Source organism: Lissotriton vulgaris, chromosome 6, assembly GCF_964263255.1.
Source record: "Lissotriton vulgaris chromosome 6, aLisVul1.2, whole genome shotgun sequence".
Taxonomy (NCBI): domain Eukaryota; kingdom Metazoa; phylum Chordata; class Amphibia; order Caudata; family Salamandridae; genus Lissotriton; species Lissotriton vulgaris.
Window position 1 is genome coordinate 1,829,733,523 of NC_141694.1, and position 15,954 is coordinate 1,829,749,476.

A 15,954-nucleotide genomic window follows, 5' to 3' on the forward strand; every position below is an offset into this window, starting at 1 on the left:
CGGGGCACGAGACAGGGGTGCCCGCTCTCCCCTTTGCTCTTTGCCCTGTACATGGAACCATTTGCCCAGAGGGTTAGGCAGAACCCTGACATTATCGGCGTCCAGATGGGTGGGTTCCGTCACGCGATTAGCCTGTACGCGGATGATGTCATTCTGACGCTGGATGACCCGCGGAGATCGCTGCCGGCCTGTGTGGAGGAACTGAACTTATTCGCTGACGTGGCGGGTTTCAAGGTGAACCTGGGTAAGTCAGCCGCCCTGGACATATCGCTTACTGCTGCCACTAGGGTGGAACTGCAGAGGCTTTACCCTCTGAGCTGGTCCAGGGACCGGATCCCGTACTTGGGGATCCTGTTGGCGCCCTCCCTCCCAGAGATGGTCACGGCCAATTACGCGGCTCTGGGCGCGAAAATCAGGGAGGAACTGGGCCGTGGGATAAGGGCACGCTGTCGCTACTGGGTAGGGTGGCTGCGGTGAAGATGACCCTCCTGCCTCAGGTGCTTTACCTCTTCAGAGCGTTACCGCTCCAGCCCCCCGCGGGGTGGCTTGCGGAGACTCAGACTGCCATTGCACGGTTCGTGTGGCAGGGCCGCAGGCCGAGGATCAAGAGAGGCATCGCTATGCTGTCACCGGAATCCGGAGGGCTGGGGATACCGGACCTGCGGAAATATTTTCAGGCCGCTCAGCTCCGCTATCTCGTGGAATGGAACCGATGGGAGTCTGATAAGCATTGGCTGTTTCAGGATCAGGCGGTGGCGGGTAGGACGCTGCAGGAAGTGCCATTCTTGAGGCGGGCCCATCGCCCCCCCAATCTTTATGCGTCCTTGGTAACGCGGGTCCCGCTCCAGACGTGGGACTCGGTGGCTGCCAGATGCGAGCTTACCACCTTCCCCTCTCCCTTTACGCCGCTCATTGGCAACCCGGACTTTGGCCCTGGGATGGAACCGGGTGCCTATGAGCGCTGGCGGGTGGCCCGCTGCTGCACTCTGTATCACTTGTACTCCCCTGAGGGGGTTGTCCCCTTCCAGGACTTGAGACGGGATTATGGCCTCCCGGAGACGGAGCGCATGCGATACATGCAGGCGCGCCACTGGGCATTACAACCCCAAGTGCGCGACGCGGCACACCGGGAAATTACGGCGTATGAGCATTGGTTAATTACTCGCACGTCGGACGCTAAACTGATCTCAGACCTGTATAGAATGCTGCAGCCCCTCTCCTTTCATATTCACAACCCCGGTCGGGAACGTTGGGAGCGAGAGCTCGGGCGCGAGCTGAGCCATAAAGAATGGGAACATATCTCCTTCCGCGCACGCCATTCGGCTTACCACACGGGTCTTACAGAGACCTTCACTAAAATCTCGACCTACTGGTACCGTACTCCGGAGAAACTGCACGAGATGGACAGGGCAATACCAGGGACCTGCTGGCGCAACTGTGGCAATACTGGTACACTAACACACATTCTATGGGAATGCCCCCTGCTGGCTCCTTACTGGGAAGAGGTCTTGGGCGAGGTGGACAAATGCTTTGGGATAGAACTGCCTAGATTCCCGGCCTATGTCCTGCTAGGGCTGCCGAATGGGCTGATGTACCCCCTTAGGTCTAAGAGAGGTAGACAGATAGCGATTGCGCTGGGGTCAGCGGTGCAGAATATTCTCATACACTGGCGCACCACAACACTTCCCTCTGTAGTTGGTTGGCTGCACAGATTATGGCACGTTCTTGGAATGGAGAAGATGTCCTTGGTAGCCCTGGGGGACACTGATACCTTTGAGGAATTGTGGGAGCCCTTTCACTGCCTGTTATGTTCCGAGTTTCGGGAGATCACCTGCCCTAGATACCTTCGGTTGTTGAGGCTGACGCCGCCACCAGACCCGCCTGCTTGATTGGGTGGGGTCGGTATTGTATAGCAGGGATTCATGGAGAGTTCGCAGTAGTGGAGACTGTAGACATTGGCACAGTACAGGGGGTAGGTTGGGATATGGTAGTTGGGGGTTTTGTTTGGTTGGGTAGGTTTTTGGAGCGGGGTTGTTTCTCCTCCCTTCACCCCCCCCCCTTCCTCTCTTCCCTTCCCTTCCCCCCCATTTTTTTCCTTACCCCCCCCCTTTTTTCTTTCATTTGTTCTCTCCTTTGTCCCTCCCTTCCTGACTTTCTTTCCTTCCCCCCACCCCGTCCCTCCCTCCCTTTCTCCCCCCCCCCCTCGTTGTCTGTACGTGCCCACAGGTGCGAAAGCTATGCTCCCGAGTCGGATGGAGCCCCTTGCAAATTGTGACTGCATTATTGTACTTGCTGTATAATGCGAACTGATGTGCGGTTCCTGTGGTTCATTTGTTCCCTGCCCCCTTGTGTCCTACCCCACCCTGCTTCAATAAAATACTTTAAACCTAAAAGGCATTCCTTTCCCAAAAGAAGACGCAGGTCTGATCCTACTGAGGTATGGACAGAATTCAGAGTTATATTGCGGCAATTCTGCAAGAAAACTCTTGTAACATTCCACAGGACTACTGATAGAGCGCGCAGTTCACCCGGGTCACTAGTTTACCAATTTCCACGCACTGGGCCCTGGCGTGCATAAGATGACTGTGTTTTGCGTGAACCGGGTGATTCTTACACGCTACTATGAGTAATTCAGGGGGTGGCTCTCACACCACTTACTTTTCATGTACCTGACTTACCACAGGCACATTTCTCCTGATGGATCAGGAGCTAGCAGTGGACAGGTAGCAAGATTCCTAAAAGGAGTAGAATACCTTACACACTTAGTACATTTATTAACACTTTATGAGGGATAATGACCACAGACACCTGATGGGTTTTCAAAAGGTTTATATAGAGTAAGTTTAGAATGAATATGCCATGAGAATAAGGCAAATACAAATCAGAACATCAATAATCAGGATCAAAGCCGAAATGTGACTATGGATTAAGGCAAGCACCATAGAGTACTAGGGAACATTACAGGGTATGAGCATTAGGGACTAAAGGGAAGGGATAATGGAACAAGCTAACATAAGCAGTCACTTTAATAATATCCTAAAGGTAGGGAAAGAAGTGGAACATTACTAATAAACAATTGCATAAAAGTCACTTTTAATGGTGATAGGAAAATACCGCAGGCAAGAGTGCTTTATTAGGAAGAGGAAAAAGGTAGGAGTAAAGTTTAGACAGACACCCACACGGTATAATTACCTAGGACGGGAATAAGGACCAACCCTGGCCACGGGTCAGCTTGGAAAAGGCGAGGACAGGGACCCTCAAGGATTCAGAATGCCAGTAGGCGAGCAGGTACAGCTCATGGACAGTCAGGACAGGATACCCCTCAGGATTAGGGTCAGGACTGGGCTCACCAAAGGGCACGACCAACACCTGCAGCTTCGGATGCAACGCCTGCGTTACCCCCTCTCTGCACGGAATCCGCCAATAACCCCGATTGGGTTTTCGAATCTCCCAGCAAAGTGCTCCGCCAGCACTTAGGACTAATTTCCACCCCTTGGAGTTTGTGGAAAGTACGGACAGAGTGCTCCGCAGCGCTCTGTATCAATCACCTATAGAGTTCGTAGGGTCAGTGACAGGTCTGCTACTCGGACAAGTCGGACAATTTCTCTAAGCTGAACTAGTCTAGTTATACTATTCTGGGACCGCCAGACCACCTACAAATGTTGCAAGTGACAAGGTCCCGATTTATGATTGGTCAGGAGAGGTGGTTAGGTCATTGTCACCTCCTAAAATTCTGTGTTCCCACAATTAATATTTATTTTTCAGTAACCACCCCTTACATTCCAGTTCCCAGGGTATGAGAAAGGTGTAAAACAATAGAGCACACATAAGACTATACATTTGTATCAATTTTAGGTACAGCCGAATTCTCTTCCCAGTGCATGGAAGATGTTCTCAGGCGCATCTCAGCTTCAGGAGCCAGCTGGCTTGGGTTTGCTTCTGCGCGGTTCGGCTTTTCTCTCATCACGTGACAGGGTTGTGGGAGGTTTCAAAGATGGCGTCGCTCCCCACTCCCAGGCCCCAAATACGCGGTACATGAAAAGTAAGCGAAAACAAATTAGAAACACAGAAAAAATGAATACACTGTATACCATGAAAAGCTTCACTGCACCCCTTACTTTGTAATATCTATAGCATTGGGGGTTAATGCGGGAAAGACAGATATGCAAAAGCAGCATGAGCTAGCAGAGAGCATGGTTAAAGACAAGCGGCCATATTTAGCAACAATGCGCATGAGCGAAAACATCCCTCCAAATTGCGAGTGTGTCACATCACGTAGGTATGACCGACGCATGCGCAGACTGGATTTCTGCGAAGCAGCCATTCAGTAGTGCCAGCATCATTACAATTAATAAACATAGATGCGAGCTTCTCTCGGGCACCCGCGTGTATTGGAAAAAGTGAAAATTAAGACGGACAGGATTGGTTAATGCTTATTAAAGGTTAGACGAGGTTCATGAATGAGAGCAAGTCGATTTACGTGCGAATTCTTGCTCCATCACTACTATTTCTCTACAACAGCAAATAAGGTGCACGTGTGCGAATGTGTCTGCAGCACGCTAAGAGCTGTTCTCAGATCTTCTGTCTCCTCTCTCTCTCAAGGTAGCCCTCTGTCCTTCTTCTAACCTGGCTCTTCTATGTGGGTCCATGGCCAGTCAGGCATGAGGAGAGGATCCCTGCTCTTCATGCTCTCATACACATGCTTTCCGCCCCTGTCATGGCTTCCTTCCAGAGCCTTTGTCTTTAGAACTTGCTGCAACACCCGGCCACCCCGTTCAGCCCCAAAGTTCCAGATCAAGACATCCTTTATCAACAGTAACCAGGGCCTCATTTACATGAGGTCAATTGAGAGACTTCTGCCTAAAACCAGAGGCCTGACCACGCTCCACTTGGATGTCAGTTCCACCAGAATCCTTCTTCGGGGACCACCATAGAAACCATGATGGTCCTGGGCTGAGGTGCCAAAAACATTCCGAAGAGAACTCCCCGTGTGCAGGTCTTTCGCCATGGTACTCCTGAAGAAAGAAACCTTTGCTTTGTGGGACTAATGTCAGGAGTAACAAAAGTGACGCTGGGCCCACCAGGCCAACATGGCATGACAGACCTGCTACTGCTAAGGATTTTTGTCTCAATGTAGTTCCAAAAATGTATGCAGGGGCTGGTTTGTGGGATAAGTGCATCCATTTGTCTGGGGGACAAGTTTAGGTTTGCTGCGTCAGCAACCATCAGCACGACGAAGACGTGCCGTCATAGCAGCGCCAGTTCCAGGCCTGTCCTTGGAGCGTTTAAGCAGTAGAACGTCACTAGCGATTTCCACTTGACATCTAGGAGCCACTTTACTAAAGCTGTGCTGCCTGCTCAAAGTGTGGTCAGTGTTTGGAGAAGAGGCGGCAGTGCTGCACATGCCATAGGGAGATGGAATGCACCATTGCACAGAAAATCCACCAGTGCATCCCCTTTAACCACAAGCACAGAGGAAACTAATGAAGTCATCATTATATATTTCTTGATCTCGTACTTATATTTGATTTTCATTTTGCTGGACGCATAAATAGGTCAAAGTACATTAAAGATCATACATTTATTGTGGATTCAGATATGATAGGACAAGCAGAAAGAAGTGTTTCAGCTGCATCTAGACTACGGTTAGGCAGAGAGTCATCTTTGCCTCCAGGGTGGAGACAGCTGAGGAGGTGAGAGCGGTAAACACTTTTTCCTTTTGAAGATCAGAGACAGCCCTATCGAGTCGCCAGACAGACCTGATCGGACTGCCTGGGGACGCCATAGTTGTTGAGCACAAAGAGGGAGACAACAGCTGTCTTCATACTGAACAGTAACTTTGTTGTTACCTAAGGTATATGTGTGAAAGGCACGGCCACCCAGGAAACTCATGCAGGCTCTTTTTGGTGCTAAGAATAGCTTAGTAAGAGACGAGGAGGAGGGGATGGGGAACCGATGCAGGGATACTCTAAAATGCCATTATAGCGTTGCAACTCATAATACCCTGTTTGTTGCTGCTATTTATGAAACTGTGCAGTTTGTTCTTATAGTAGCAACTTTACCCAGTGTTTGTACTAGGATAGGATTTTGATGTTAATAAAATTCATAAAAGTATATTGTTAGTAATGGACTTGGCACTTTTTGGCAGGTTCACCCCTGAACTTTTTGCCTTTTAATATGACATGATGGTAGTGATTTCTGGTCTCTGTGTACTTTAGCACTGTGGCCCAGTGTAAAGTGCGTGCGCTCTCTGTGTATGTGGAGTGAGACTGGCCTGCCCTCCCATAGGAAGGCATAAGGGATATGTGTGTCCATGAGAGTTCCTGATATGAGAGAAGTGCAGGGGCGAGTTTGGTATGTGCGAACTCATGAGACTAAATGCTGCCCGACGGTGTGCGCAGATTTAATGTGACTAGTGGAGAAGTGCCACTTTTAGAAACTGACATTTCTGCGTGCGGTGAATGTAATTGACTGTCTGGCTTGTGATTGACAGGAGCTGGCTGGTGTGCTGGGCTCCAGGAGCCAGAATGGGTCTGTCCGGTGGTGAATAGGGAGATCTGCATGTAGATGGGAGGGAGGCGTTGCACCTGGGACCTGAATAGGGCTGGGCCTTCCCTCCACAATGCTGGCTCCACCCCCTGTGGTGCATATGATGTCCCTGGGCCAACCTGTGAATAGAAGAAGAGGAGCTGAGCAAAACAAAGTGCTACCAAACCAGTTGCATCTGGTTTTCCCTAAACGCTGTGCTGGGTGACAAAGGAAATTACAATATAAATAAGGGGCTGTGACTCGAATATGGTGGTCGTACCATCGAGCATCAAAAGACGGCGTGTCACGTCGGAAGCGCCGGAGGGACTCGGCAGCGGTAACTCACACCTCGGAGTTTCCCAGACGGACTCGTGATCTCTGACACGCCGTCTTTTGATGCTCGATGGTACGACCACCATATTCGAGCATAAGGTCCTCATATGAAAAATGGAGGATTGTGAATAGAGACCCAACTATTTGCCCTGACGAAGTTGCCAATGACAAGGCAATGAAACATGTCGGTCCAGTCATAAAAATTTATGGTATTAATTGAACCATTTTTAAACGTGGAGTTTGGCAGCACCAGAATAAAATCGACTCAGCCAGCGAAACTTCACATTTTATATTTGTTGATTGTTGGGTGTGGGCACTTGTTCTTTAAGCACTTTTGTCTGTCCCACTAGGAAGTGTATTTGTACACTCCTTGTCTGTTTCCTTCTCTATTCTTTCTGGTGCATATCTCTTCTGCACTTGTTTCACCCTCCTAGCCAGGAAAGTAACCGATGATGAGAAGTGGGTATACCGGTGATTAACAAACCGGGAACCCCCTCGGGTGTTACGTCCGTGAGGTACTTTCCTAGCTTTCTCACATATTTTTTCTATGTGGGTGAGTCTGTGCACATTTATGTTCATATTCTAAGGCATGTCCGGACCTGTAACACAGTACTATATACATTGAAATTCTTCTTGGTGAGCCAATATGATGTGTGGCCCCATTAGTTACAGAGTTTGAGAATTATATCATGCAGGCTGAATAGGGCTTTTTGTTTCATATTCGCTGAGTGAGGGGCTGCCCTATATAGCCTTTCTCCCCCTGACATCCCTTTTTGAATGATTGTTCTCAGCTGCCCAGCAAGTAGTGGGCAGCTGCAACGTTTAGGTTTTGCGCAGTGGAGCACCCTTGACTTTCGCTGCCTAGGCAGCAGCCCTGACTTTGTGGACATAGGGCATTTGAAAAGAGTGATCAGCCTGCGCACTCCCTAATGTGTACTCTATTTCTTAGATGCTATTCTAATTTAGTACATTGTTTGTGTGCTGTTTGGTTGAAAGGCAGCCAGCCCTAATGAATATTCAACCTCTGGTGGATGCTCCACTAGTATACCAAACGCACAACTTATAAGTTGTAACAAGTGAACATTTAAAACATTTTAAACTTGTCCCAGTAATCACTCATGAAAATGTTTTTCAAAAAATATATTATACTTGTATTTTTTCAAGCAGTACATTATGAATTTGCTCGTACAGACAAACAAAGATTTGATTAATGAGAATACAAGGTTCAAGTTCAACAATGTTATTTGAAAAAAGTAATGATACTCAAAGCTATTGAATTCAATCAGTCACTTGCTGAAAACTCAAAACTGCCAAATTAAACGACTAACATAAGTACACAATTTACAAAGAAAGCCCAATGCATTTCGGGATGATTCCCTTCTTCAGGGGCACTGTAAGAAACAAAACAATATATCAGTTCGAAATATCAGAATATTTAAATACTACATGCTGAAAAAATCTGGAACACACTTGTCATCAATCCGAACATGCAGTTCTATAACCACTATCTGTTACACACTAACTAGAATAACAAGTTATCCATTTTATGAGCTTATTATACAGGTCAAAAAGAGCGTAAGACGTGAGAGGCGAAATGAAAGATGAATCACACCACCAACAGAACACCAAAAGTGTGAGAGTTATTAGCAACGAGTGCCACCACCTTGAAACAAACATCCTTGTTGTAATTACGTGATTTGTTGAAACTCTGCGTGCTATCTTTGGGTGAAAGAACCCATCATCATATCCCTTTGAGTGCGGAAACTTACTTGAAATAAAGACTGAAGTAGCAACGACTGTGTAATTGACAGGAAACTAGTTGGAGTAGCCCTGCTGAATACAACAAGCAAACCAGTATACTATTATAGTCTAGTCTGTTCCTGAATCATTAGACACAGGTGAGAGTAAAGCGCCCAAAGAACACTTACTGAAATCAAAATAACTGTTCATTGAGTAATCACACGATGAAGATACATAAACTTCACAAACTCCTCATGTACAAAGACGGATGTATGGATTCTTCTGGGTTACAAACGACGGAAACGCTGATATAAACGCGCTCTGTGGAAAATGAATGAATATTGGTGTGTGGCTCCAATGTAATTACTAATAGACCAGACATGCCCATTCACTACTCGTATTGCAACCTTTAAAAAAGACCTAGAACCTCAGGAAGCTGCCAGCAATGTGAAACGAGGCGCTTTACTCTCACCTGTGTCTAATGATTCAGGAACAGACTAGACTATAATAGTATACTGGTTTGCTTGTTGTATTCAGCAGGGCTACTCCAACTAGTTTCCTGTCAATTACACAGTCGTTGCTACTTCAGTCTTTATTTCAAGTAAGTTTCCGCACTCAAAGGGATATGATGATAGCACGCAGAGTTTCAACAAATCACGTAATTACAACAAGGATGTTTGTTTCAAGGTGGTGGCACTGGTTGCTAATAACTCTCACACTTTTGGTGTTCTGTTGGTGGTGTGATTCATCTTTCATTTCGCCTCTCACGTCTTACGCTCTTTTTGACCTGTATAATAAGCTCATAAAATGGATAACTTGTTATACTAGTTAGTGTGTAACAGATAGTGGTTATAGAACTGCATGTTCGGATTGATGACAAGTGTGTTCCAGATTTTTTCAGCATGTAGTATTTAAATATTCTGATATTTCGAACTGATATAATGTTTTGTTTCCTACAGTGCCCCTGAAGAAGGGAATCATCCCGAAATGCATTGGGCTTTCTTTGTAAATTGTGTACTTATGTTAGTCGTTTAATTTGGCAGTTTTGAGTTTTCAGCAAGTGACTGATTGAATTCAATAGCTTTGAGTATCATTACTTTTTTCAACTAACATTGTTGCACTTGAATCTTGTATTCTCATTAATCAAATCTTTGTTTGTCTGTACGAGCAAATTCATAATGTACTGCTTGAAAAAATACAAGTATAATATATTTTTTGAAAAACATTTTCATGAGTGATTACTGGGACAAGTTTAAAATGTTTTAAATGTTCACTTGTTACAACTTATAAGTTGTGCGTTTGGTATACTAGTGGAGCATCCACCAGAGGTTGAATATTCATTAGGGCTGGCTGCCTTTCAACCAAACAGCACACAAACAATGTACTAAATTAGAATAGCATCTAAGAAATAGAGTACACATTAGGGAGTGCGCAGGCTGCTCACTCTTTTCTGTATTATTACCTGCCACTTACATTGGCCAGCAGCACCCCGATTCGTTCAAATACCAAACATGTCATTTGACAGTATTTCTAATTTACCAGAAAACAGGGCAGACACTAGAACTTACACAGATACGCAATTTGAAGGTATCTATTCACTTATTGAACAATCCCCATCATTCAATGTTCAGGGCAGTTCTATTCCACAACAATTGAAACAACTTGAGTTCATAGCCAAAAGAGCACTGAGTCAAAGGCTTCATGCGTCGACATTGATTCAGTACCACAAGGTACAAAGAATCCCACGTGCATTACGCTTGCCTATTAAGCCATTGCTATACAAATTCCAATACAATAAAAGGTTCATGGAAAAGTGGCAAGCAGTTCTAAACAAATGCTCACTTGATCTAATTTTGCTTTTGATTGAGGAACTATCAAAAACTATTAAAGAGTTAGAAGAAGAGATACATATCATCAAGGCGGACTTTTCAACACGTTGCGAGGCAGATTTCTGGAAACTCACTTTGGAAGACCTCAATGGAAAATTAGAGTCGTATGGTAAGGATATTCAGGAAAGAAAAATTGAATGAGGTGTACACCTGGGCAGAGGTGTACGCCAAACGACGTCCTTATCAAAAGCCTGCAACTTCATCACAGGAATCAATTGTATCAGACACAGATTTGGACCCATCACGACAGCCGTTGCCCACTGGACATGACTCGTCAACATCTGGAGTCAAAAATGGAGCTAGTACATCAGCAGCACTGCCTTTTTTAGACAAGGTTCAAGGAGGAGGGAGACCCCCAGACGCCTTAAAAAAACAAGGAGGAGTCAAAGAAAAAGACAAAGAAACAAAGGAAAGGGAAGCCAAGGAAAAAGAAGCGGAAGCACGGAGCTTGAGGAGCAAGGGCAAAGCCTCGTGATCAATATCTCGTCAAAGGAATTGACTAAATCACAGAAAATGGTTTTGAATAAAGGAACTTCCTTTGTGCCAATCTATCATACCAACAAATTAGAATTGGAGGTGTCTATTTTTCGGTTTCTAAGAAATTTAAGGCTAAAACATTTCTTCACTAATGTGGTACCCTCTTCTGATACACCATCTATCACTCAAGAAGAAGTAGACTTGGAATTGAGACCATTCAAACCAAAGAGCATTTTTATGTCGCCAGTGTCACATAAAATACTTGACACTTTTGAGTTGTTGGTGCGACATGATCTTACCAAATTAAATTTGCACCCACCTATGCGATCAAATTTGAGAAAAGATTAAATGGACATTCTTCGCAGATTAAGATCAGATGAACAAATAACTTTCCAAATGGCAGACAAGGGAGGTGCTCTTGTAGTAATGGATACGAGTTTCTATGTACAGAAGGTGAACGAACATCTCAATGATGTAACAACATATATTCCGTTAGAACAAGACCCAACCTCCAGTTTTGTCGAAACTCTCAATAAGATTTTGGAAAAAGCTGAAAACATGTCTTGGATTACATCCACGTTACGTAATTTTCTTACAATACAATACCCTAGAAGACCAAGGTTGTACATGCTTCCTAAAGTGCACAAGAATCTGAACAATCCACCTTTCCGACCAATTGTGTCAGGTTGTGACTCTATCTTCTCACCAGCGGGCCAATTGATTGATCACTTTCTACAGAAATTCGTACAATCTTGGTGCAGTTACGTGAAAGACACAACTCACTTTCTTAATCTGTTGGAGCAAATACAGATGGAATACAGTCCTAACTGGTTGATGTGTACAATTGATGTAACCGCTCTTTACACCTCTATTCCATTGAAAGAAGGTGTTGAAGCTTGTGAGTGGGCGCTTCTCAAGTTACCTGAACTACCAGTTAATAAAGTTTTCATTCTTGAACTGTTGATATTTTGCTTACAACATAGCTATTTGGAATGGCAAGATAAATTTTACCTACAAGTGAGTGGAACCTCCATGGGTTTTTCAGGAGCGCCGGCGTATGCCAACACATTTATGGCGCAATTTGAGGACACGCACATTTTCAGCCAAGAAATCTGGTCTATCAACTTAGCGTTTTACGTCAGATTCATTGACGACATCTTTTTGGTGTGGAAGAGCTCTAAAATTTTGCTGGAACAATTGATTGGAGAATTAAACAACAAACATGAGAGAATCAAATTCACTCACGAAATCAATCAACGTACTATTCACTACTTGGATGTCATGATCACTCAAGGAGACAACAAGCTTGAAACACAAGAATACACTAAACCAACAGACAGAAACAATCTGCTTTTGTACACAAGCTTTCATCCACCGTCTCTAATAAACAACCTCCCGTATTCACAGTTGTTGAGGGTGAAACGTATTACCTCGAATAGCTCTAACCTGCAATCTGCACTACAACACCAGCAAGAGAAATTCAGCGAAAGAGGTTATCCAGAAAAAATCTTAACAGCAGCTTTGAATAAAACTGAACTACAACCACGTGAAATGTTGTTAGTGACTAAACCAAAAGAGAAAACAAATAGACATGTATTTGTGTCTAAATATTCATCAAGATCGCAAGCTATCAAACACATCATCAAATCAAGATGGGAGCTATTGAGGCAAGAACCGGATTTCAAAGGACTATATGATGAAGAACCTCTTTTTGCATACACCCGTAGTAAAAATATCAAGGAGATCATAACTGCCAAAGCAGTTCCAACACAACAACACTACTATGGAATGCGCAAATGTCAGAATTGCGTCCACTGTAATAATGTAATGATTGGAAATGTTATTCATCACCCACATTCAGGAAAAGAGATCTCACTCAAATACAATGGTGACTGCAATAGCGCTAATGTAATATACACCATCAAGTGCCCATGTGGTGCATTATATGTGGGCAAAACTTCCAGAAAGATTAAAGTTCGCATTACAGAACACAAGAGCACATTTAGGACTAGGTCCACAAAATCTTACTTCGCAACACATTGGTTAGAGCAGCAACACACTAATGCTCAGCTCAAGTTTACCATTCTAGAAATGATCACAGCTAAACCAGACACAAATTACAACACATTGCTGGCATAGAGAGTAGCGTGGTGGATCAAACACTTGCACACATTGGCGCCCAACGGGCTCAATGACAGAATCGAATTGCAATGTTTTTTGTGATAGCATTGTCATTAATTATGTGTAAATAACCATCATCCTTTCACCATAGTGCAATAAGCAAATATTCATTACGCGTGTTTTTACATTCATCTACATTAGAATTCATGTCGTGTGTAAATGAGCTTATATTCAGGCCAAATTATATATTTGATTGGAGCGAGTTATGTCTAGTTTCCTTTTGATGTAATTTAATTTCCAGTCTTTACTTTTTTATTATTTTTTCACTTTATATTTTTTCACATTACACGTTATTTCTTTTTTTCACCTTTTCGTGTACATGGAGTATACACACATTCCTACATTGGTTCATTCCAATATTTGGTTATGCAACACACATACTATAAAACAAACTCCTACTCTGCTTACACAATAGTCAGCTGAGCAAACACGCAGCATACACACACAACCATTGAGATCTACATTACACATTTTTGTCACAGATTCTTGTAGCATCATTATTCCCACAGTTCGTGGTATACATTTTTAATTCAACTTTTCACCACTACGTGGCTATAGAAATAGTTGCAGCAGCGCTCAATATCTTTTCGTATTTCCCTTCGTTTTGTTTTTTGACACAAAGACACGGCAGGTATCTGTCAGCTTACTCTCGCGTTGATTCCCTGAACGGTGGTATCGGTCGAGGATCACCTCGACACGTCGGTTTTACAGTTAGTGTCACATTTGAAGCTAGTTGATGCAGAGGGTTGAGCACTTCTCATAGGTTGTTGTTGTCAAACCAATCTCTAATAATTATGTAACATTGACGAATTATCAAGCAGCATAACATACAGTTTCTCTTTGCTATGGCAGCCACATAGAGCCGGCCTTTCGCAGTCCTCTTTCTGTGGTAAATTTTAATTACCTATACGGAATTTATGCGGTAAAGTTCAATAAGAATAACTCAGTCAAAAATAAGAGGCAGAATCCGTGGTATTCGAGGTTTAAAAGGGGTTTTATTCCTTAAAAAGGAATTGGTTCGAACCAGGTAGCATGACCCATCGCCACGAGAGTTCAGGGTGGGAATTGCAATGGACATGTACAATGATTTATTAACAGGAAATCATATATATAGTCATTTCATACAGTAATATTGAATGCAGAAGGCGTAACAGCTGAGAGAAACGAGATAAGAGCAGAAATACGTAACAGGAGGCGTGCACTAGGGCGTACACGGAGGTGTGTGCAAGAAACGTCACATAAAGATGTCATAAGTGGGTGGATCCCTAGAGGGATCCTGCAGAGTCAGCAAGAACATGTGGCAGAGATGCGCGCGCAGCAGCATGACGTATGATTGACGTGTAACTGGAGGGTGAAGGGGACTTGACATTTAGCCCTACATGTGGAGACAGAAGTCTGGAGTGTCAGAACAACCTAATCCCAAATCATATCTAATATCTTGTGTTTGAGGAACTGTATTATCTAGAAGGAAAGGTCTCTCGGGCAGAGGCTATTCTATACTGACTGCTAATGCGTGCATATGCGACTGCGTGTCTACGTGTAAAGCAAGGGGGCCATGGGCCTACCATGGTAACAGAGGCTATGAATTACTTGCGTGGAGACAGAAAGGCCGGGCCCTTTGGTCCGCAGCTGGGAAGGATGTTTACCTAAACTACTAGACAGGAATGTATTTTTCGAGGAGCGGAGCAGATAACTTGAAGGCTGAATACAGTCTTGGCAGGCCGGCAGGCTGAGCCAGGCACCGCTAGCCGCGTAGGAAGTGAGTGAAAGGTCATGGGTACAGATGCAGGTTCAGGCTGCAGCTTCCAGAGGCAGAAGGCAGGAGAAAGCTTGAATGGCAGAAAACAAGGCCCAACTCGCCAGGGCCAGGAAAACGTGAAAGTGTACCATGTAAAGACGTTGGCAAGGCACACTTAGGAACTGAATATCGGACCCATTCATGGTGGATCTGAAAGAGGACATGTTAACATTGGACGCAAATGTATTTGCGTCGTCATAGCTGGTTGTGGAGGGAACATACATGTACTTGAAGCACGTACATGGAGCCGGTGGGGTCTACGATAGGGGACACAATTGGCATTAAAAATTCATATTACCTCATTCCCTCCTTGTCCCCTACGGACCCTTCATGATATATCAATCCTCATTAATCTATCAATCTGTTCATGTAACATCATTTGCTCTTCCTTCTTCTTATGGCGTTTTGAATGAGGACTTGAATGAGGAATACATGATGTGGCGCACAAGCCGCAAATCGCTGGCCCACATTGCAGACATAGGCAACAACTGAATACTATGAGAAGGCCGATACCGAGGAAGGATATGACTTTCCATCCCCAGGCTGACAACGTTGTCCAGAACCAACCGGACCAAGTCCAGGTGCCTGGATTCTGGTGTATCAGACTTGCAATCTTATGAAGGCGGTTTATAGCTCTATATACTGATGGCGCGTTTTCTGGAATGAAAACACAGCAGCTCGACCCTATGACCTTACAGGCTCCGCCCCTATCGGCCAAGATGACGTCAAGGACGAGACGATTTTGAAGAACAACAATCCGCATCGTGGACTGCTCCTCTGTTAAGTTGCCCAGGGCGGAAGTAGTTTCATTCACTACAGCTTCAAGGGTTCTGGTTAATTTTCGTATCAGTTTACTATTAAAGACAGCACCTAGGTAGGGAAAGAAACCTTTATTGAAATCTGTGTATTGCTCCCATGCCGTTTCAGTATAGTCAACAATCGGGAGATCTCTCTGGGGTCTATTATGTACTAGATGGGTATTTCTATGATAATCAGGAGGGGCTAGGA